Source organism: Cervus canadensis, chromosome 6 (assembly GCF_019320065.1).
Source record: "Cervus canadensis isolate Bull #8, Minnesota chromosome 6, ASM1932006v1, whole genome shotgun sequence".
Classification (NCBI taxonomy): Eukaryota; Metazoa; Chordata; class Mammalia; order Artiodactyla; family Cervidae; genus Cervus; species Cervus canadensis.
In genome coordinates, this window is record NC_057391.1 from 23664213 (window position 1) to 23686605 (window position 22393).

The window sequence follows — 22393 nt, forward strand, 5'->3', positions numbered from 1 at the left end:
CATTGGGCAGTTCGTATAATGAATGCAGTGCATGTCCTATGAGACTGCAGGAGGTTACAGGCATTTTGAGCTATTATGACAATTCATTCCGAGTAATGTAGGAAAGGTTACATTTTTGATGGTACAAATATGAGCTATGTGAGCAAGCATTGTGTGGAGAAAAGTACTTCATCCTTTGCATACCATCCTGTAACATTGCAGCATTGCATTGAGGGTCAGTTCAGTTCAGTTGCTCAATCATGTCCAACTCTTTGTGACTCCATGGACTGCAGCACTCCAGGCTTCCCTTCACCATCTCCCAGAGCTTGCTTAAACTCATGTCCATTGAATCAGTGATGCCATCCAACCATCTCATCCTCTGTGGTCCCCTTCTCTTCCTGCCTTGAATCGTTCCCAGCATCAGAGTCTTTTCCAATGAGTCAGTTCTTTGCATCAGGTGGCCAAAGTATTGGAGCTTCAATTTCAGCATCATTTTGTACATATACAAAATGTATGTATATGTATGGCTGATTCATTTTGCTGTACAGTGGAAACTAGTACAACATTATAAAGCAACTATACTCCAATAAAAGTAAATTTAAAAAAAAAAGAGAAAGCCAGCCAGGAATCCTACTGTACAGGAACCATACTTCCTGTGAAAAGAGGGGGATCTTCTGCATCCTGGCAACTAATAACACACTCCCTCCTTGCTCACCCAGCAGGCCCCCGGCTGTCACTGTGGTTCTAGCTCCTTTTCCCTCTGCTCCCCAAAGTCTGTTCTGTGTCCTGGGCACTAACTTCAGCTCTAGGGCTCCTTGTCTTACCTAGTATCTCTGCTGTGACTCCTACATAAACTGATCCAGCCGGTAGTCCTGGGGCTCAGGGGCAGCTGGTCTACCCCCATCCTTGGGATTGGAGATATAGAGCAGTCCCTGTGGGTGCGGCCAGCAGAAGCACGAGGGTTCTGAGTCTAAGACCTGAAGAAACCCACAGACTGGCACAGGGCCCACTTATGCAATGAGCCTCTTTGTTTCATCAATTGCCAATCCACGTGTCCCCAGGGACACACCACAGCTGCTTCTCTTGTAGCAAATCTAATTCCAGGTTCCTGTGCAGGGCACAGCTCTGCCACTGGATCTGGACTTCTTAAATGAAAAGTATCATTGGCTGAAGAATGGCCTTAAATTTTATAACTCAGCTTGGGGGAAACACATGGAAAGACTCAAATACATAAAGGCAGGCTCAGTACACAGAGCAAATAGAGTTAGGGATGTCTGTTTGCACAAGAGTAACCCAGGTCCTCCTTTCACTTTAGTGATCATCTGGTTCCCTTTCATGCAAATGTTCTTTATCTCCTCACCTCTCTGTGCTGAAAACTTGAACTCTGAGATTCTCGTTGCTCAAAATCTTATAAATAATCCAAGCAGTTTGTGATGCATAGATGAGTTTTTGTTATTGTTGTAGTCATATTTTTATGCTTTCCATGCATTAAATTCACTTTCTCTTGTTTTCACCCTGGCCTGCTTATTGCAATCACTTCCTGTGAAGTAGCATAATTTGAAAACACCCAGAGCAAAGTCTGTAAAATCTGTCAGGACTTTTCCACTGTGATATATTTTTTCCTTTTAAATTTTGAAAAAAATTTGAATTTACACAAAAGTTGAAAGGAAAGTTCCATGAGCTGTTTTTTCTTGAACTAATTGAGACAAATGAAGATGGATGCCCACCACCTCCTTCCTGGGTTTCCCTCATAGCTCAGTTGGTAAGGAATTCACCTACAGTGTAGGAGAAGCCAGTTCGATTCCTGGGTCGGGAAGATCCCCTGGAGAAGGGATAGGCTACCCACTCCAGTCTTCTTGGACTTCTCTTGTGGCTTAGCTGGTAAAGAACTCACCCACAATGCAGGAGACCTGGGTTTGGCTCCTGGGTTGGGAAGCTCCCCTGGAGAAGGGAAAGGCTACCCATTCCAGTATTCTGGCCTGGAGAATTCCATGCGCTACACAGTCTGATAGAGTCAGACATGACTGAGCGACTTTCACTTCACCTTCACCTCACCTCCTTCCTCTCCCTTTCACTTGCCAAATATAACAATGTGTATTTTGTATAAACAAGGGCATTCTCCTACTTCATCACAATCATCAAATAGCCATCAAAATCAGGAAATGATCCTTGATTCATGACTACCTCTAATCTTCAGAGGCACAGTCACATTTTGCCAATTTCCTCAATAGTGTCCTTCAGAGCAAAAAATTTCCATTGAGAATAATTTGCTGCTTTTATTTGTTGTGTCTATTTTTATTCAACTTGGAGCGATGCCTCAGTCTTTTCTTGGCTCTGATGATTTTGATAGTTATTTTGAAGCTGTACCTCTCTATAACTAAATTCAACGTGTGTGTCTTTGATAGAAGTGTCAGGGAATTGTTGCCTTGTTATTAGTATTGTATGTTATTGTACCTTATTAGGTGGCACATGACGTTTAGACATTTGCCTTGTTAAATATGTGATTCACTTTGAGCATTTATTAAGGTAGTGTCTTCCAGGCTTCTAGATATAGTGACTATTTTCCCTTTTGTGATTAATAAGTGTTGGGGGAGACAGTACTTTGAAACTATGTCAATATCCTGTTCTTCATCAAACTTTCAACTTATTCATTTATTTATTGTACAAGTGTAGCCTCATGGTTTCTCACTTTCTTAGTAGTTTATATTAAAAATTATTTTCTTTATTGATCTTGATGCTAAAATTGTCACAGATTTGGCCATTTGGAGCCCCTTAAACTGACTTCTGTGTCCTTTTGACATGTCCCCATCATTCTTTGGGTACTTCCTTGCTTTTTGGCACAAAATATTCTAGTCTCCTCTTTTGTGCTCCCTGTCCTAGCCCTGGGGTCAGCCATTTCTTCAGGAAGCCCTTTCTCCAAGGTTCTTTTAAGGATAGTACACGGTATTTAAAAGCCAAGTTCTTGCTAAAAGCTAAGCATGCTTGTCACTCTTGGGGTGTTGCTATTCCCAGAATCTTTGAATGAACAGATAGAGGGACTTTATGAATGTAAATTCACACACAGATTTACATCTCTATTTTATATCAGCATTGAAAATTATGACTAGTCATTGTTCAAGTTTCAATCTACCACCGCAAGTTTCCTTCTAGTTTCTTGTCCTCTACATTAGGGACTCTCATTCCTAAATGAGAAATCTGGGTCAGATTTTTCTTTAAATAATTGTGTATGCCTAAAGAGTTCCAGAAAGTGTCACAGTGGCATGAGGATTGCTTTGAGCTGAAGACATTTGGGAATTAATTGGCAAGCACAGGACAATGCTTTCTCTGTACTCCCCTTATATCTCTGAATATACTGAAGGCATTTAATTTTTTCATAGAAAGATAGGAATTTGTGTATTGTGTGAAAATACACAAAATCCATTTCTTACTGATCTGTGATGGGAATTCAGTAGGGTAAGGATGGGGGGTGGCGGTGTAGGTGAGAACTTTCCCCTCTGTCTGTGTATATCTGTATTTCTGGACTAATGTGTGTGAATCATTCGTTCCACAATCAGTTGTTTAGTTGCTAAGTCATGTCCAACACTTTTGTGACCCCATAGACAGTAGCTCGCCAGACTACTCTGTCCATGGGATTTCCCCTGTGGGAATATTGGAGGCGGTTGCCATTTCCTTCTCCAGGGTATCTTCCCGACCAGGGATCAAACCTGCATCTCCTGACTTGGCAGGCGGATTCTTTACCAGAGAGCAAACCAAGTAGAACTGAATGCAATTGGCGAATAGATTCATAAAAGCAACTTTGGTGCTGTGAAAAACATAAAAGTCTTAAGAAAATAGATTTGATATTGAGATCTTACATTGTCTTTCTTCCTGGGAAATATAAGCAGATTTTAAAAATAAGAAATACTTACAAAGAAACAAAACAATTTTTAACTGAGGGAAATATTAGAGATCATCTTTCTACACACTTCCATTTCTCAGAAAATAATACTAAGGACCAGAGAGATCACACGACCTAGCCAGTCACCGCAGGGTCCAGCGAGGGGATTCTGCTGACCCAGCTGGTAGAGGGAGTTGGAGTTCCGTGATCACATATTTTCCTCATACACGTGTATGCCAAGTGGGAGATACCGTCTCCTATTCATAGAAAATACCCAGAGCCCTGCTGATGTCTCCCTTTCTAGCTTCCTTATGAGAAATAGAATTACATAAAACATAAAAACAGTTGAATTTGGGGCAGAACCGGGAAAACAAAGGAGATTAAGAATTAGCCCTTCTGGAGAAGTGAAACACTCAGGTCAGGGAATGAAAACAGGCTGGATCCGATTGCAATGAGGGAAGGCATCAGAACTGTTTAGTTCAGAGTTCAAAGCAGGTCAGCCAACAGGTCAAGACAGTGAACTTAGTGACCCCATGATAGGCCCCACTTAAGTAAAGGTGAGACTTATCCCCTAAACTCGATAAAGCTGACTTTCTTCACCTTAGATGCCGGCATGACTTCCCCATCCACGTGGTTTGTCTCTTGACAAGAGCCCCCACCTGAACAATATCTCCCACCACAGGGCACAGCAGGAAGAGCTGGAAGGCTAGAAGAAGGGGATTATTTCACAATGAGAAATTGCAGGTCTTTTGGAGTCCATTCCGAGAACGGGTTCCTCCCCAGCAGCACACCAGGCCGCTCAGTGTAGTGAGGGCCCTGCGCTGGGAGCCTGAGACTGGGGCTGAGCTGACGCTCCAGCTGCCAAGATGCATCCGTCCGACCTTGGGACAGCTCTGGCCCTCAGTCTACTCAGGTGTGTATTGCTCGTGTTCAGTTCTTCCTTGAGTTCAAGGTAACTGTCTATATCTTTTACGAGTTGAAGTGTTTTCCATGGCGTCAACAGACTTCTGCCCTGGCCTGCATTTTATTTCTGTGCCATCCATCTCCTGCCTCCTCTTGGCCACATGGAGAAATTTGCCCTTTTCTTAACACATGGTGCTTTGCCGAATGTGTCTAGTATCTCTTTCTGAATTGCCCTTCCTCTACTCTTCATGATGGGGTGGGAACCCTATTTATGCTTAAAAGTGTGCCGCAGGGAACTCTTTGCCCTGGAACCTTCCCTGATTCCCCCTCAATCCACCCCATTCTTCCTGTTGCTTTCTGATAACTCTACCCTCACCTCTGTTGGAATTCTTCTCAAGGTCTAGTTTGTATTACAACTCTAGAGGCTGCTTCTGTTGGGGAGAATTCTCAGCACTTGAGTCTTAAATAAAAGTCCGTGATTTAGTTGCTCAGCCCCTCTTAGGAAGAAGACAAGTGTATGGCTCTGGGGGAGACTGCAGATCCTATGTTCCTAGATCCTTCAGGTGCCATGCCCTCCTCTCTTACCAGCTGTTTTCTTTCACACAGGCGTCTTGGTCAACAATTAATGCCCCTGTAATGAGCCTTCTTCTGGTGAGAAGAGCTGGCACAAGTGGCTATCCCTGATGTGAGGGGTGAGGGCGTTGGGGCTTGCTCGAAGCAGGAGGAAGGGTCAGGGGCGGGGGTGGTCTCCTAAAATGATTGAAATGGAGAGACCACTGAACAACCCACACTAATTAGTTAACTAAGGCTCCTCCAATCAGAAACTGCAGACACCCAAGTCTTTCTTTCCTCAGGCACCCTAGGCAATGTTTGACCTTGCTTTAAGAAAGACCAGGGCTGGGAACTGGAGTGGGAAAGGACATGTGGAGAATGTGTGTGTCCTTGGGCTGAGGAAACAGTGATAAAGTGGAGAGGCTGGGAGGTGGAAAGCAGGAGACGGAGGCCCAGCCCTGTGAGCACCTAAGTCCAGACCATGGACTGCACCTGGCGGGTCACAAGGGAGTCAGAGCCACCCTCTGGGAAAGTGCAGCCTGTGCTCAGGTGTTGGAACCCCTTCCCCCTTTTATCTTTTGACTGCACCTCGTGTCTTGTGGGATCTTACTTCCTAGACCAAGAATGGAACCTTGACTCTTGGCAGTGAAAGGACAGAGTCCTAACCATTGGTCCACCAGGGAATTCTGGGAACCCCTTTCTTTCCTGGTTTGTGCTGCTGGGTGTATGAGGGTGGGATGGACAGGAAGAGACATGGGAAGTCTTGTAACATGGGGATCATCAACAGGGACCTGCACAGCCTCAAAAGCTTTTTACCTGTTTGCAGCTGATTTGTCTTGAGAGGTAAAGTGTTGGGGTGTCAGCAGGAGGTGGAAATCAGGAGAAGATTGAACAATGTTTCCCTGGGGAAGGGGCTGCTCAGTAAAGGTTGATAAAAGCATAGCTTTGTGACAGGCTTGATGGGCCACTTGGGCTCTTTGACTCCTAGGGGATTCCCAAATTTCCTCTATCCACAGTGACCTCTGTTTCCATGGAGCTGGCTTCAGAGGACCCAGAATCCAGAGCCCCACTCCTGAAGAGGAGCCAGGAAAACTGTATAACTTGGGAGAGGGTCAAGTGCCCTACCTGAGAGAAGAGTGTGGGGGGTGTAGGTGAGCCTGGCCACAGCCTCTCTAAGGGTTCCTTGGGGCCTGGAGCCCAGTGGTGTGGTAAAGTAGTTCTAACCTTCCTGGGCTGCCTCTGAATTTAAGGGGATTTCAGGGGTTAATTTCCAAGCATTCTGTGAAGGGGACAAATGTGCCCTTCCTTTCACTTTCCCATCCAGGCCTAAGATCAACTAGTAGTGATGTAGTCTTGGAGCCTTCCTTGACCACTCAAGTTGGTCCTCTCATCACCCCTCAGGAGAATGCAGACCAGGGAGATGGATAGCTCAGTCATGCTTGGTGACAGGATCCCCAAGCTTGGAATCCCAAGGGCTTGAGTGTGTCAGTTATGTTCATATCTTCTGGGACTCAAGACACCATCCTCTTTTTTCTCATTTGCCTACAGCTTGATGTCCTTCCCAACACCATCCCCTTCACACTCAGGCTTTTCTTTTTTTTTTTTTTAATTTAAAAAAAAAATTTTTTTTTATTTTTTGTTTTTATTAGTTGGAGGCTAATTACTTCATAACATTTCAGTGGGTTTTGTCATACATTGATATGAATCAGCCATAGATTTACACGTATTCCCCATCCCGATCCTCCCTCCCACCTCCCTCTCCACCCGATTCCTCTGGGTCTTCCCAGTGCACCAGACCCGAGCACTTGTCTCATGCATCCCACCTGGGCTGGTGACCTGTTTCACCATAGATAGTATAGATGCTGTTCTTTTGAAACATCCCACTGTCACCTTCTCCCACAGAGTCCAAAAGTCTGTTCTGTATTTCTGTGTTTCTTTTTCTGTTTTGCGTATAGGGTTATCGTTACCATCTTTCTAAATTCAATATATATGTGTTAGTATGCTGTAATGTTCTTTATCTTTCTGGCTTACTTCACTCTGTATAAGGGGCTCCAGCTTCATCCATCTCATTAGGACTGGTTCAAATGAATTCTTTTTAATGGCTGAGTAATATTCCATGGTGTATATGTACCACAGCTTCCTTATCCATTCATCTGCTGATGGGCATCTAGGTTGCTTCCATGTCCTGGCTATTATAAACAGTGCTGCGATGAACATTGGGGTGCATGTGTCTCTTTCAGATCTGGTTTCCTCAGTGTGTATGCCCAGAAGTGGTATTGCTGGGTCATATGGCAGTTCTATTTCCAGATTTTCAGAAATCTCCACACTGTTTTCCATAGCGGCTGTACTAGTTTGCATTCCACACTCAGGCTTTTCAACAGTCTGCTTGGAGAGATTTCAGGATGTCAGGAACTTCATTCCTCTGTCCCAAAAAAGTCCACCTATATCCACCCTCGTCAAATGAGGTTCTTTAATAAGAAGATAAAAACTGTATTCTATGTTTGGAAATAAGGCTTAAAGTATATGCTCAGTATGGTTTCTAAATGGTTTTGGATTCTTATGGAGGAAGATAAAAGAATAGATGAAGCAGGGAGCTTCCGCACAGAGATGTAGAAGAAATGAGCAGGGGAGGAAGCCCAGGGAGGGAGGCTGAGACCTGGAGATAGAGCATAGCTTTGAGAAAGTTGCATCCGTGCCCGTCCCGTGCCCCTAAATATCCTCAGACCTAACAAACCTCTTCTCACCTGATTGTTTGAGAATCAGTTCTTAAACATTTATGTTTAAACACTTTCAGTGTCTGAAGACAAAGGGAGGGATGGGAAAGGAAGAGTCCCCAGACGAAGGAAGCTTCAGCTGGAGATCCTGACTCTGCCTCCTTCCCTGCAGCCTCTTGCCCAGTTCTGCTTACGATCCGTCACCACTCGTAGGTCAGCTTCAGACAGTCTGTGGAGTCTCAAGGAGTCAGAGTCGACTGAGCGATTGAACAGCATGCACGGCCTAAATACGGAGTTTCTGGGAAGAGGATCCTGCAGCCGGATGGAGCTCTGTAGCAGGAAGAGCTAGAGCTGGGAGAAGTGCTGCTCATTATCTCAGCTTAGCCTCCACCCCATCCTTTCCATTCGCCACATAATTAATCGCTAAAAGTTGGTCTTTCATCTCCTGAGCCCACATGCTCTAGAGGCAGTGCTCCACAACTAGAGAAGCTTGTGCGCCGCAACGAGAAGTTCTTGTGCTGCCACAAGAGAAGCCCGTGGGCTGCAACGAGAGAGCCTGCACACAGTAATGCAGATCCAGCGCAGTTAAAAGCAAACAAGCCAAACCAGCAAACAAAAAAACTCATCTTTCATCTCAGTCTTAGAATCGCATGTGAAATTTCTGGATGGAAGAAAATGAGTTAAAAGATGTCATCTTGGTGAGGATAGCCAATTTCCCTCTGAGGGAAATTGGGCATCTGGATTGTAGAGGGAACCAGGGTGGGTGAGGTCAGGGGCAGCACTGACTTCAAATAAATCTTTGGGTCTTTCTTCCTTCTTTTCTCCTCACTGCCCTCTCTTTCCAATCACTGGTCACCTCTTTGCCTGCCTCCACTTTTCCGTCTTTTTTTCTTCTAATTATTCTCTGCTTCCTTACTTTCTGCATTTGACAAGGAACTCTGGAATATTAATGAGTGCGTGTGTGTGTGTGTTTGGGGGGGCTGTCCTCGAGATTTTACAAACCTTCCTTATAAAACAAAACCCTCACCCTCTACATACCCACTTCTTTGCAATTTTAAAGATCATCTGGAAATGAACAAAACCGCTCAGATGGGAACAAGAAGAGCCAATTTATTCAGTTTACTGTAGTCAGAAATCAGCCACTATCCCTTTTATTTGTCAAAGACTCAAAAGCAGGGAAGTGGGAAACCTTTATGGTGGAAAAAAGAAGTTTTCAGATGTGCCCTAATTGGAGGCTGCTGGCATGGAGCTGGAAGTGGGCTAACTAGAAGTAGGACAACCTACAGTTAGAAATGCATATTTGGTTTTTTCCAGCAAGTCCTAATATGGGGAAGCAGAGACAAAAATTAGGAAGCTTGATTTAGTATCTAGTCACAGCTCTTTGAGGCCAATAGACCACCTGTTTTGCTAACTCTAGCAGCTGCTGTTAATGACACTACCTTTGCCCTAGATGGAATATTATTGTTTGGCTTCCTGGACTGGTTTACAATGTAGAGTAGGTTTCCTGGATTTATTGCTGCTGATTGTGGATCGGAAGTTTATGTCAAATATAGTCTGGCTGTTGTCTGTTCATGTATTTTGGTCTCTCAGTCCCTCTTTATGTTCATTCTCTCACTTCCAAGAGGTTGGTCAACTTGTGAAAAACAAGAATTCCAGATCTTCATTGCTCAGGATCAGTTCTGTTATCTTCATAGTCAACTGTATTGCAAGATCTTCTTGATCTTTCTGTTTTTGTAGATGATCATCATGGTGACCATCTGATGAGAGAGGGGCTGCACATAAGCATTTAAGACTCTACAGCAGACCAGCATAATGATCACTATCACTAAAACAAAGGAAATTAATAGTCTCTCTGAGGTGCTTCAAAACTAGAAAGTCCAGCTGTCCAACCCAGGCCAAGAGATATACTCCATAGGTCATGAAGCTCAATCTTAGACATCCAAATAGGTTTTCTTTAAAGTCAATGGAAGGCCTGTTAAATTCTCCTATTTCACTGACAAGTACAACAGGAAGTATTAGCACTGGCCCAGGCATCACCATGACTAGCCAACAAGAAATCTTAAGCAATGTGATTGTCCGTCTCTCCTCATGCCAGTGAGTTTGAGACTGACCTTTAATCCATCTAGGGCAAAGGTTAGTGTCATTAACAGCAGCTGCTAGAGTTAGTAATAGGCTTATTATTTTTAAAGATTTTATATTAAAGTGTAGTTAGTTTATAATGTTGTGAAAGTTTTAGGTGTATAGCAAAGTTATTCAGTTATACCTACACATATATCTGTTGTTTTTCAGATTCTTTCCCCATATAGGTTATTCAGTTCAGTTCAGTTCAGTCACTCAGTCGTGTCTGACCCCTTGCGACCCCATGAATCGCAGCACGCCAGGCCTCCCTGTCCATCACCAGCTCCCAGAGTTTACTCAAACTCATGCCCATCAAGTCGGTGATGCCATCCAGCCATCTCATCCTCTGTCGTCCCCTCCTCCTCCTGCCTCCAATCCCTCCCAGCATCAGGGTCTTTTCCAATGAGTCAGCTCTTTGCATGAGGTGGCTTACAGAGTATTGAATATAGTTTCCAGGCTATACGATAGGTCCTGGTTGATTACCTATTTTATTTATGTATAGTAGTGTGGATTTTTTAATCCCAACCTCCTAATTTATCCCTTCCCCCAGTAGTAGGTTTCTTAAAGTTTTTCTGTTTGTTTGATTCCCACTGATGGGAACACTGTTCTGATTATTCAAATAAAAATGAGCCAGTAACTCACCCAAGTATTAATAATCCAGAATGGTGTCATCTTGGCTTCATATCTAAGTTGGAATTTCCAGTCTTGGTGATTTATAGAATTACAGACAAGTCTTGGAATACTATTCCTACTGATCACGAGGTGTTAGTCTGAGGCAAACAAGACCAGGCATCCTGATCACAGAGGAAGTAGTATCCAGGAGAGGTATGCGGAGATCCAGGAGGAAAGTGCTGTTTATGACATGAGGTTGGAACCAAGGCCTTACATAACATGTTTGGATTTCTACTAGTCTCTTTCAGATTTGGCTCACCACCCTGCCAAAGATCGTTGAGTTCAAATTTAGAATTATCTAGGGTCTGAATAATAGATTTTATTAACTCAGGGTCTTTTTCTGGGAGAGAGTGCATGCTTGGTCCCTTCAGTTGTGTGAAGGACACTAGCAGAGTCACTGGTTGACTTCTTTGGAATCAATTGTTCAAGTGGGTGCAGGTAGAAATGCCATTGACTGTGATCATCTGTGGCCTTATTTGATGAAATTGGAATTGCTCAGAGGGCTTTATCATGGGAATCTGGTGATTGTTGGTATATTCAGCAGTAAGACTGAGAACAGCTTGTGGCTCCCTCTTGGGATCATCTGAAAATGGCAGTTGAATGAGTATTTCCTTTTCTTTTTAACTTCATTGAGATATAATTGACAAATAAAATTGTAAGATATTTAAAGTTTACAATGTGACAATTTGATATATGCAAGCATTGAGAAAGAATTCCTTCCATTGAATGAATTGACATGTATCACCTGACCTATTTATCATTTTAGAATGAGTCTATTCTGACCTAACAATTATAATGTCAGGAAGAAAAGAGAAAAAGGCTCTTTATAGGTGAATGACAATAAGCGATCTATAGAAAATAATAAGAATTAAAAGCAAGCAGATTAAAAAAAAAAAGAATTGGACAGAAGTTTTGGTCCAACATGTTGGCTAGAGGCTGTCCACTATCTGTGATCATCTGTTTGTTCCAAAAGTCAGGCTAGCTATCTACTTCTGAAGATCAGTGATTTCTGAAGGATCTCTGAGAATCCTCGGTTTGAGATCTTGTACTGAAATAGCCCTCTAATTACATGGAATTCTAAATAGCTTTAGTTGTGAATTGTGAACCCAGTAATTGATTTCCTATAGTTTTGCTGCTATATTTGTTGTTAACAGTATTTTGATAAGGTCCCTTCCTATGAGGTTCAAGAACAATTTCTCTCTGATATCTCTTTCAGTAGATAAAATCCTCTGATTGAAAATAATGAAGAAATTGTTTAGAAAGATGTTGTGGGAGTGTGGCCTTAATCTGTTGGTGACAGGACTGGGTATATAGCACAAGAGTCCCTCACAATATTTTGCCATATCTGCATATGGCAGGGATGAGTCTAGAATTGGAGGTGACATTTCAAATGCATATGCCTGTGTGTGTTAGTCACTCAGTCATATTCAACTTTTTAGGATCGATGGACTGTAACCCGGGTGCCAGGCTCCTCTGTCCATGGGACTCCAGGCAAGAATACCGGAGTGGATTGCCATTCCCTTCTCCAGAGGATATTCCCGACCCAGGGATCAAACCCAGGTGTCCTGCATTGCAGGCAGGTTCTCTACTGTTTGAGCTACAGGGAAGTCCCAATGCATGTGCCTTCCAGTTATCAATTCATAGGGGGATATCCTATGAAAAGTAATGCAAAAAGGCAAAATGGTTGTCTGAGGAGGCTTTACAAACAGCTGTGAAAAAAAGAGAAGCAAAAAGCAAAGGAGAAAAGGGAAGATATTCCCATTTGAATGCAGAGTTCCAAAGAATAGCCAGGAGAGATAAGAAAGCCTTCCTCAGCAATCAATGGAAAGAAATAGAGGAAAACAACAGAATGGGGAAGACTAGAGATCTCCTCAAGAAAGTTAGAGATACCAAGGGAACATTTCATGCAAAGATGGTCACAATAAAGGACAGAAATGGTATGGACCTAACAGAAGCAGAAGATATTAAGAAGAGGTGGCAAGAATACACAGAACTGTGCAAAAATGATCTTCACAACCCAGATAATCACGATGGTGTGATCACTCACCTAGAGCCAGACATTCTAGAGTGTGAAGTCAAGTGGGCCTTAGAAAGCATCACTACGAACAAAGTTAGTGGAGGTGATGGAATTCCAGTTGAGCTATTTCAAATCCTGAAAGATGACGCTGTGAAAGATGACTGCTGCACTCAATATGCCAGCAAATTTGGAAAACTCAGCAGTGGCCACAGGACTGGAAAAGGTCAGTTTTCATTCCAATCCCTAAGAAAGGCAATCCCAAAGAATGCTCAACTACCAACAATTGCACTCATCTCACACGCTAGTAGTAATGCTCATAATTCTACAAGCCAGGCTTCAGCAATACGTGAACCATGAACTTCAGATGTTCAAGCTGGTTTTAGAAAAGGCAGAGGAACCAGAGATCAAATTGCCAACATCCTGGATCATCAAAAAGCAAGAGAGTTCCAGAAAAACATCTATTTCTGCTTTATTGACTATGCCAAAGCCTTTGACTGTGTGGATCACAATAAACTGTGGAAATTCTGAAAGAGATGGGAATACCAGACCACCTGACCTGCCTCTTGAGAAACCTGTATGCAGGTCAGGAAGCAACAGTTAGAACTGGACATGGAACAACAGACTGGTTCCAAATAGGAAAAGGAGTACGTCAAGGCTGTATATTGTCACCTATCTTATTTAACTTATATACAGAGTATTCATATGAGAAATGCTGGGCTGGAAGAAGCACAAGCTGGAATCAAGATTGCGGGAGAAATATCATAACCTCAGAATATGCAGATGACACGTACGCTTATGGCAGAAAGCGAAGAGGAACTAAAAGCCTCTTGATGAAAGTGAAAGGGAGAGTGAAAAAGTTGGCTTAAGCTCAACATTCAGAAAATAAGATCATGGCTCTGGTCCCATCACCTCATGAAATAGATGGGGAGACAGTGGAAACAGTGTCAGTTATTTTGGGGCTCAAAATCACTGCAGATGGTGATTCTGCAGCATAAATTGAAATGACACTCTTGGAAGGAAAGTTATGACCAACCTAGACATCATATTAAAAAGCAGAGACATTATTTTGCCAATGAAAGTCTGTCTAGTCAAAGCTATGGTTTTTCCAGTAGTCATGCATGGATGTGAGAGTTGGACTATAAAGAAAGCAGAGCACCAAAGAATCGATGCTTTTGAACTGTAGTGTTGGAAAAAACTCCTGAGAGTCCCTTGGACTGCAAGGAGATCCAACCAGACCATCCTAAAGGAAATCAGTCCTGAGTATTCATTGGAAGGACTGATGCTGAAGCTGAAACTCCAATACTTTGGCCACCTGACACAAAGAACCAGCTCATTGGAAAAGACCCTGATGCTGGGAGGGATTGGGGGCAGGAGGAGAAGGGGACGACAGAGGATGAGATGGCTGGATGGCACCACCGACTCGATGGGCATGAGTTTGAGTAAACTCCGGGAGTTTGTGATGGACAGGGAGGCCTGGCGTGCTGCAATTCATGGGGTCACAAAGAGTCGGACACGACTGAACGACTGAACTGACTGACTGACTGAACCTATGTATTCCTAAGAGGGTGGTCTGTTGGGCCATAGAGATAGTGGCTGGGAGAAGCTGTGGGCAAGAAAGCTCAAGAATTTCTGAAAATATTGCTAGTTTTTTCTTTGCCACACCTTGTGGCTTACAGAATCTTAGCTCCCAAATCAGGACTGAACCTGGGCCACCACAGTGAAAGTGCTGGGTCCTGCATCGCCAGAGAATTCCCAATAGTGCTAATTTTATCTTATTAAAAATTTTTTTATTGGAGTGTAGATGATTTACAGTGTTGTGTTAGTTTCATGTGTACAACAAAATGAATCAGTTACACATATATATATATCCACTCCCTTTTAGATTCTTTTCCCATATAAGCCATTACAGAGTATTAGTAGAGTTCCCTATGCTAAATAGTAGGTCCTTGTGAGTGTGAAAGTTACTCAGTCATGTCCTACTCTTTGTGACCCCATGGCCTTTACAGTCCATGGAATTCTCCAGGCTAGAATACTGGAGTGGGTAGCCTTTCCCTTCTCCAGGGGATCTTCCCAACCCAGGGATTGAACTCAGGTCTTCTGCATTGCAGGCAGATTCTTTACCAGCAGAGCCACAAGGGAAGAACATACAGTTGGTCCTTGTTACCTGTTTTATATATAGTAGTGTGTACAAGTCAATACCAATCTTCCAACTTATTTCCTCCCCAACTTACTCTGTGGTAACCATATTAAAAAAAAAAAAAAAGTCTGTAACTCTGCTGTTGTTCAGTTGCCAAGTCCTGTCCAACTCTTCGTGACCCCATGGACTGTAGCATGCCAGGCTTCCCTGTCCCATACCATCTCCCAGAATTTGCCCAAGTTTATGCCCATTGCATCTGTTACTGTTTTATAAATAAATTCTTTGTACCTTTTTTAAAGATTCCACATCTAAGAGATATATCATATGATATTTGTTTTTCTTTATCTGACTTATTTCACTCGGTATGACAATCTCCAGGTCCATCCACCAATATTGCTAACTATAATTTAAGGATGCTGTTAGTCATTTACAACATTTCCAGAAGATTGTGCATGAAAAAAGGACAGCTTTTTTTATTTCTCTTTTTGCTATTATTTATTTATTTGTTTTTTTTGTTGCCTTCAGTTTTTGAGTAAGAGGTAGCACCATGGAGAGTTCTTTTATAATTGTTCCCATAAAGCTTGCACCTCAATCACTTGATATGAAAGTTGGGATGCCCCAAGGAGAAGACTCTAAATCAAACAGCTTTTTTAGCAACTGTAAAGCTGTAGCTCTTGGGCAAAGTAAAAGTGGCTCAGTCGTGTCCGACTCTTTGCAACCCCATGGACCATAGCCTGCCAGGCTCCTCTGTCCATGGAATTCTCCAGGCCAGAATATTGGAGTGGGTAGTCATTCCCTTCTCCAGGGGATCTCTCTGCCCCAGGAATCAAAACTGGGGTCCCTTGCATTGCAGGCGGATTCTTTACCAGCTGAGCTACTAGGGAAGCCCCTTTTGCAAAGATACAATGCTATTAGATACAACTCATCCTGAAAATCTACATGAAATAACTAAAACATTTAAATCCCATGGAGTGTAGACGTTAGGTGGGTGTCTAAAGGTACCCAAAGGGCACTTGAGGCTTTGGTTCATGACCATGTCCAACTTTTACAATTTTTCCAGAATTCTGTTGTTGACTGGTAACAGTGACCCTGTTGGGACTCAGGGCAGGCCGGCACAGAATAGATCAAGGTGACATATTGATTATTTTGAATTAAAATAACAAAGAAACAGCCAGTGCCAAAAGGACACTCTGATCCACTTCTTTGTCTCCCAGAAAGCAGTAAATAAATGTCCCATGTGAAAGGTCTCCTCCCTGTCTAGGAGGCAGAGAAACATCTTTATTCCCAGAGATAAGGAAACCAGGGCTGAGAAGGCTGTAAAACTACCCTTGTTGTTTCTTTACTAACCAACTGCCCCAAGCCTAAACTCTGTTTAGATTCTTTACCAAGACTAAGTTTCTTAGCCCTGTCCATTCCTCACCAATTTATTGTGTTTTTTTTTAATCTCTAAAGTATAAAAGCTACCTGCCTTGGACACTTCTTAGGTCCTACTTCTTTTACTATTAATTAATGTTTATTTTTGGCTGAGCTGGGTCTTAATTGCTATGTACAGGCTTTCTCTAGTTGCAGAGAGGGTGGGGCGCCTACTCTCTAGTAGCACTGCTAGGGTGTCTCATCGTGGTGGTTTCTCTTATTGCAGAGCACGGGCTCTAGGTGCACAGGGCTTCAGTAGTTATAGGTTGCTGTTTTTGCTAAGTTGCATCTGACTCTGCAACCCTATGGACTGCGGCATACCAGGCTCCTCTGTCCTTCACTATCTCCCAGAGTCTGCTCAAATTCATGTTCACTGAGTTGGTGATGCTATGTAATCATCTCATCCTCTGCTGCCCCCTTCTCCTTCTGCCTTCAGTCTCTCTCAGCATCAGGTAGGGCACAGGCTCAACTGTCAGGAAGCATGTGGGATCTTCCAGATGAGGAATTGAACTGGTGTTCCCTGCATTGCAAGGTGGATACTTATCAGCTCCTACTTCTTTGAGACCTCTGTATATACAAAGTAAATCTGTCCCCCTATTCCTGTTAATCTGCATTTATCCTACTTTTTAGAGCAGCCAAAAGAATTCGAGAGAGGTAGGAGGGGCATGTTCCCATCCCCGGCAGTTGGCACAGTCAGCACGATACTGCCCAGACCCCTCTTCCCCGGAGGCTGCTGCAGCTGAGAGATCCTGGGACATCTGACAGAAACTGGCAGAAAGTGGGATTTCATATCACAGCAACCTCCTGGATATCTGCCTGCAGGATTAAGTGGAAGGGAAGTTGTGAGAGTCCCTTTGCTCTCTTTCTAAATTTAAATGACCTGGAAAACATACTTTCAGAATTAGTTCCATGGACATAGTGACTCTGGCATTGAGCCATTTCTTCTCAGAGATGGTCACTGTTTGTCTTTGCCTTTTGTCATTGTCATAAGGAGGAAAAACCATGGGGCAGAACACTGGCATATCCCTATAGCCTGGTGTTCAAGCTGGCCTCACAGACTGGGAAGTTAATGATTCTCATCAGACTGGCATCTGTTTGGACAAACTTTGCTGTGGGTCTCCTATGTAAAGACAAGCTGAGATTTTTCTTTTCGTCTTTTTCTATATCCTGAGAGCTTGGCTTTGTAACCAACGAGAATATTCTCTGTGGTCTCCACCATCCAGAGAGTATTCTTACCAAGGTGCAACTTCATGGGTCAACCCAATAGCCAGCTCTCAGGGGAATTTTTCAGGAGTCCAAGTCTATAAGGGGTTTCTGTCATCTTTATTTTTGTTGCTTTTTCAGTGTTCAAAACATGCCATTCCAGCAGCACCATTACCTGGTGTCACAGATTAGTGGGTCTGTCACTGGAGGCATTTCACATCCTCCTGGGAAACTAGAGACACCGTTTTCACTACACCAGGTGCTACCGCCTGTAGCACCAAAGGCTTTTACTTTCTTAGACTAACTCTAGGAGTGAACTTTCTGGGTCTTGTGAAGGCTGCATACTCTATTTTGAGATGAGGCATATGCTTTTGGTAAGCCATGGAAATGCATTGATTTGAGTTGCTAAGATGAATATCCTGCTCATCGAGGACCAGATGATGGATCTTTTGAATTGGCTATACTTAAGAGAAAAAAAATTGTTTTAGCAAACTCTCTTTCTAAAACCAAATTTAAAAAGTGGATAAAGTACAAGCAAAAAATGTATACAGGCATACCTTGAAGATATTATGGCTTTGTTTCCAGATTATTGCAATAACATGAACATTGGAATAAACTGAGTCACAATTTTTTTTTGCTTCCCAGTGCATATAGAAGTTATGTTTATACTGTTCTGTTGTCTATTAGGTTTGTGAAGCATTATTTCTAATAAAAAAAAAACTGTATACCTTAATAAAAATATGTCATTGCTAAAAGATGCTAACCATCATCTGAACCTTCAGCAAGTCATAATATTTTTGCTGGTGGAGGATCTTGCCTTGATAGCTGACCAGGATGGTGGCTGCTGAAGTTTTACGTGTATTTGGCAATTTATTAAAATAAGACAACAATGAAGTTTGCAGCATCAAATGACTCTTCCCTTCAAGAACAATTTCTCTAGCATGCAATGTTGTTTGATAGCACTTTACCCACAGTTGAACTTCTTTAAAAATTGGAGTCAGTCCTCTCAAACCACTGCTTTATCAACTATGTTGGTGTGTGTGTGTGTGTATGTTAGTCGTTCAGTTATGTCCGATTCTTTGTGACCCCATGGATTGTAGCCCACCAGGGTCCTTTGTCCATGGGATTCTCCAGGCAAGAATACTGGAGTGGGTTGCCATTTCCTTCTCCAGGGGATTTTCCCAACCCAGGGATTAAACCTGGGTCTACTGGATTGCAGGCAGTTTCTTTACCATCTGAGCCACCAGGGAAACTATATTTGTATTATAGTCTAAATCCTTTGTTGTCATTTCAATAATCTTCACAATATCTTCCCCAGGAGTAGATTCCATTTTAAGAAACCACTTCTTTTGCTTACCCATCAGAAAGCAACTCCTTATTCGTTAAAATTTTCTTATGAAACTGCAGCACTGCAGTCACATCTTCAAGTTCTACTTCTAATTCTCTTTCTGACCTTGCATGGCCTTGGCCAGCAGTGGCTTGAAGCAAGATCTCAGATCCTCAACCAAAGATTGAAACCAGGCCTCAGCAGTGAGAGCACTGAATCCTAATCATTAGACCGCAAGGTGCCAGCAGATAGTGAGAAGTCCCCGGCTCATCTGCTTTATAGAAATGAATTTCAACAAAGAGATGGAAGATAGTGAAGCAGTGAAGTGAAGTGAAGTGTTTATTAAGAGGAAAAAAGATACATGTGAATAGATATACACCAGTGGGGTGGGATAGGGATGGGGTGGCTCAGAGAGACAGTCTCGCTCTTGTGGTGGTTTAAATAACTTACATGGAGCATTTCTTCCTGGTTTCCTCTGGCCAATCATCTTGCTTTGCCTGGCTCTGAGTCGCTCTGTTATAAATTCAGAGTTCTCTCCTGTTTGTGCAAATCTCTTAGCCAAGACGGATTTTAGCACAGAGGCCTGTGGGAAGGTTGACACCACCTATTATGCAGTAGTACGCCCTCTTTTTGGTCCCTGAGGAGACTTTCTGCACGTGTGCAGTTGGAAAGTTCTCCTTTACCTCAAGAATAAGAAATATGCAATCTCTTTATCTCTCTCTTTTTTTTTTTCCCGTTTTGAACTTTTCCTTTTGTGCCAACAAATGTACGAATAGTCAAAGTTATGGTTTTTTCAATAGTCAGGTATGGATGTGAGAGTTGGACCGTAAAGAACGCTGAGTGTGGAAGACCTGATGCTTTTAAATTGTGGTGTTGGGAAATACTCTTGAGAGCCCCTTGGACTGCAAGAAGATCAAACCAGTCAATCCTAAAGGAAATCAGTCCTGAATATTCACTGGAAGGACTGATGCTGATGCTCCAATACTTTGGCCTCCTGATGCAAAGAGCCGACTCATTGGAAAAGACCCTGATGCTGGGAAAGATTGAAGGCAGGAGGAGAAGGGAACGACAGAGGAAGAGATGGTTGGATGGCATCACTGACTCAATGGACATGAGTTTGAGCAGGCTTAGGGAGATGGTGAAGGACAGGGAAGCCTGGCGTACTGCAGTCCACGGGGTTGCAAAGCATTGGACACGACTGACTAACTGAACAACAACAAATGGAATATACCCGATTAACAATGTTGTGATAGTTTCAGATGAACAGGGAAGGGATTCAGCCATCTATATATACATACATGTATCCAAGCTTCCCTTGTAGCTCAGTTGGTAAAAAATCTGCCTGCAATGCAGGAGACCTGGGTTCAATTCTGGGTCGGGAAGATCCCCTGGAGAAGGAAATGGCAACCCACTCCAGTATTCTTGCCTGGAGAGTCCCATGGACAAAGGAGCCTGGCAGACTACAGTCCATGTGGTTGCAAAGAGTTGGACGTGACTTAGGGACTAAACCACCAACCATACATGTATCCATTCTCCCCTAATTCCCCCTCCCATTCAGGCTGCCACATAATGTTGGGCAAATTTCCATGTGCTATACAGTAGGTCCTTGTTGGTTATCCATTTTAAATATAGCAGTGTATACGTGACCACCCCAAACTCCCTAATTATCCCTTCCCTCCAGCAACCGTAAGTTCCTGGTCTCTTTATCTCTTACCTGGGCAGGACTCAGCTCCTCCTTTCTCCTGCCATGATCTTTACCTTGGAATATCTGTCCACATAGGATAGACTTCAGTTAGTCAGAATGGTGCCCATCTATCTCAGTTCTTTTCCTATTTTTAGCACATCTGTAGTGACTCCCTCCACTAGGAGAGAGTCTTCATCCCCGGAAATATGTAGGTTAATGAGAGCATATAATGAAAGCATATCCTGCTTGATAACCTCCAATTTCAGTTTTAAGATATGATCCGTCAACAAGTAAAATTAGGTCAGGGTTATCAATAGGAGTCTAGAAATCTGAGATACAAAACATTCTCTGTCTGAGATAAGATAATCGTGAGGCTCCCCTTCTTTTGGTCAGAGAAGAAGAATGGCAGGATTCAGGGTGCTTCAGTGGTGAACAGTATGTGAGATGTGAGAGTAATGGATTCTAATACCTTAGCTGGACTTGCTGGCTGGATATTTATACAAGGCCTCCACGTGGCACCATCTTCCTCACAACGTGATGATTGGGTCCAAGTGTGGGTGTCCCACAACAGAGAGGGAAAGCCAGGCAGAAGCTGTCTCACCTGTTATGACCTGGCTTTTTACTTATTTATTTTTGAACTTTTTATTTTGTATTGGGGTCTAGCCGATTAACAATGCTGTGATATTTTCACATGAACAGTGTAGGGACTCAGCAGTACATATACATGGATCCATTCTCCCCCAGCCCCTACCATCCAGGCTGCCATATAACACTGAGCAGAGTTCCATGTGCTATACAGTAGGTCCTTGGTGGTTATCCATTCTAAATATAGCCATGTGTTCATGACCTGCCCAAACTCCCTATCTCTTCCCCTCAGCAACCATAAGTTTGTTCTCTAAGTCTGTATCTTTCTGTTCGTAAATAAATTCATTTGTATCATTTCTTTTTAGATTCAATACAATATTTTTCATTTGACTTATATCACTCATATGACACTTTCTCGGTCTATCCATGTTGCTGCAAATGGCATTATTTCATTATTTCTAATGACTAAGAAATATTCCTTTGTGTATACGTACCACATCTTCTTTATCCATTCTTCTGTTGATGGACATTTAGGTTGCTTCCATGCCTTGGTTATTGTAAACAGTGCTTCAATGAATATTGTGGTGTACATATCTTTTTGGATCATGTTTTTCTCTGGATATATGCCCTGGGGTGGGATTGCAGGGTCATGTAGTAGCTCTGGACTTCTCTGGTAGCTCAGATAGTAAAGAATCCACCTGCAATGTGGGAGGCCTGGATTTGATTCCTGGTTTGGGCAGATCCCCTGGAGGAGGGCATGGCAACCCATTCCAGTATTCTTGCCTGGAGGATCTCCGTGGACAGAGGAGCCTGGTGAGCTGCAGTCCACGGGGTCACAAAGAGTCAGATCCAACTGAGTGACTAAGCACAAGCACAAGCATGGCAGCTCTATTAATGGTTTTTGATGGTTTCCATAATTAAAGCTGAAGGGTGGGAATTCCCTGGCAGTCCGGTGGTTAGGACCTGGTATTTGCAATGCAGGGGCCCAGGTTCAATCCCTAGCCAAGGAACTGGGATACCACAAGTCACTCCGTATAGCCAAAGACCAAAACAAAACAAAAACAAACAAATAAAAAAAAAAACCAACCCAAATCCAAGGATTTGTCCAGCATGCCATACACAAACAGGCAAAATGAAATCTTACTTTGGGATGCCTAGGGGATAGACTATTGAAGAACCTTATTTGGGTCACTGAAAGCCTGTTCATATATC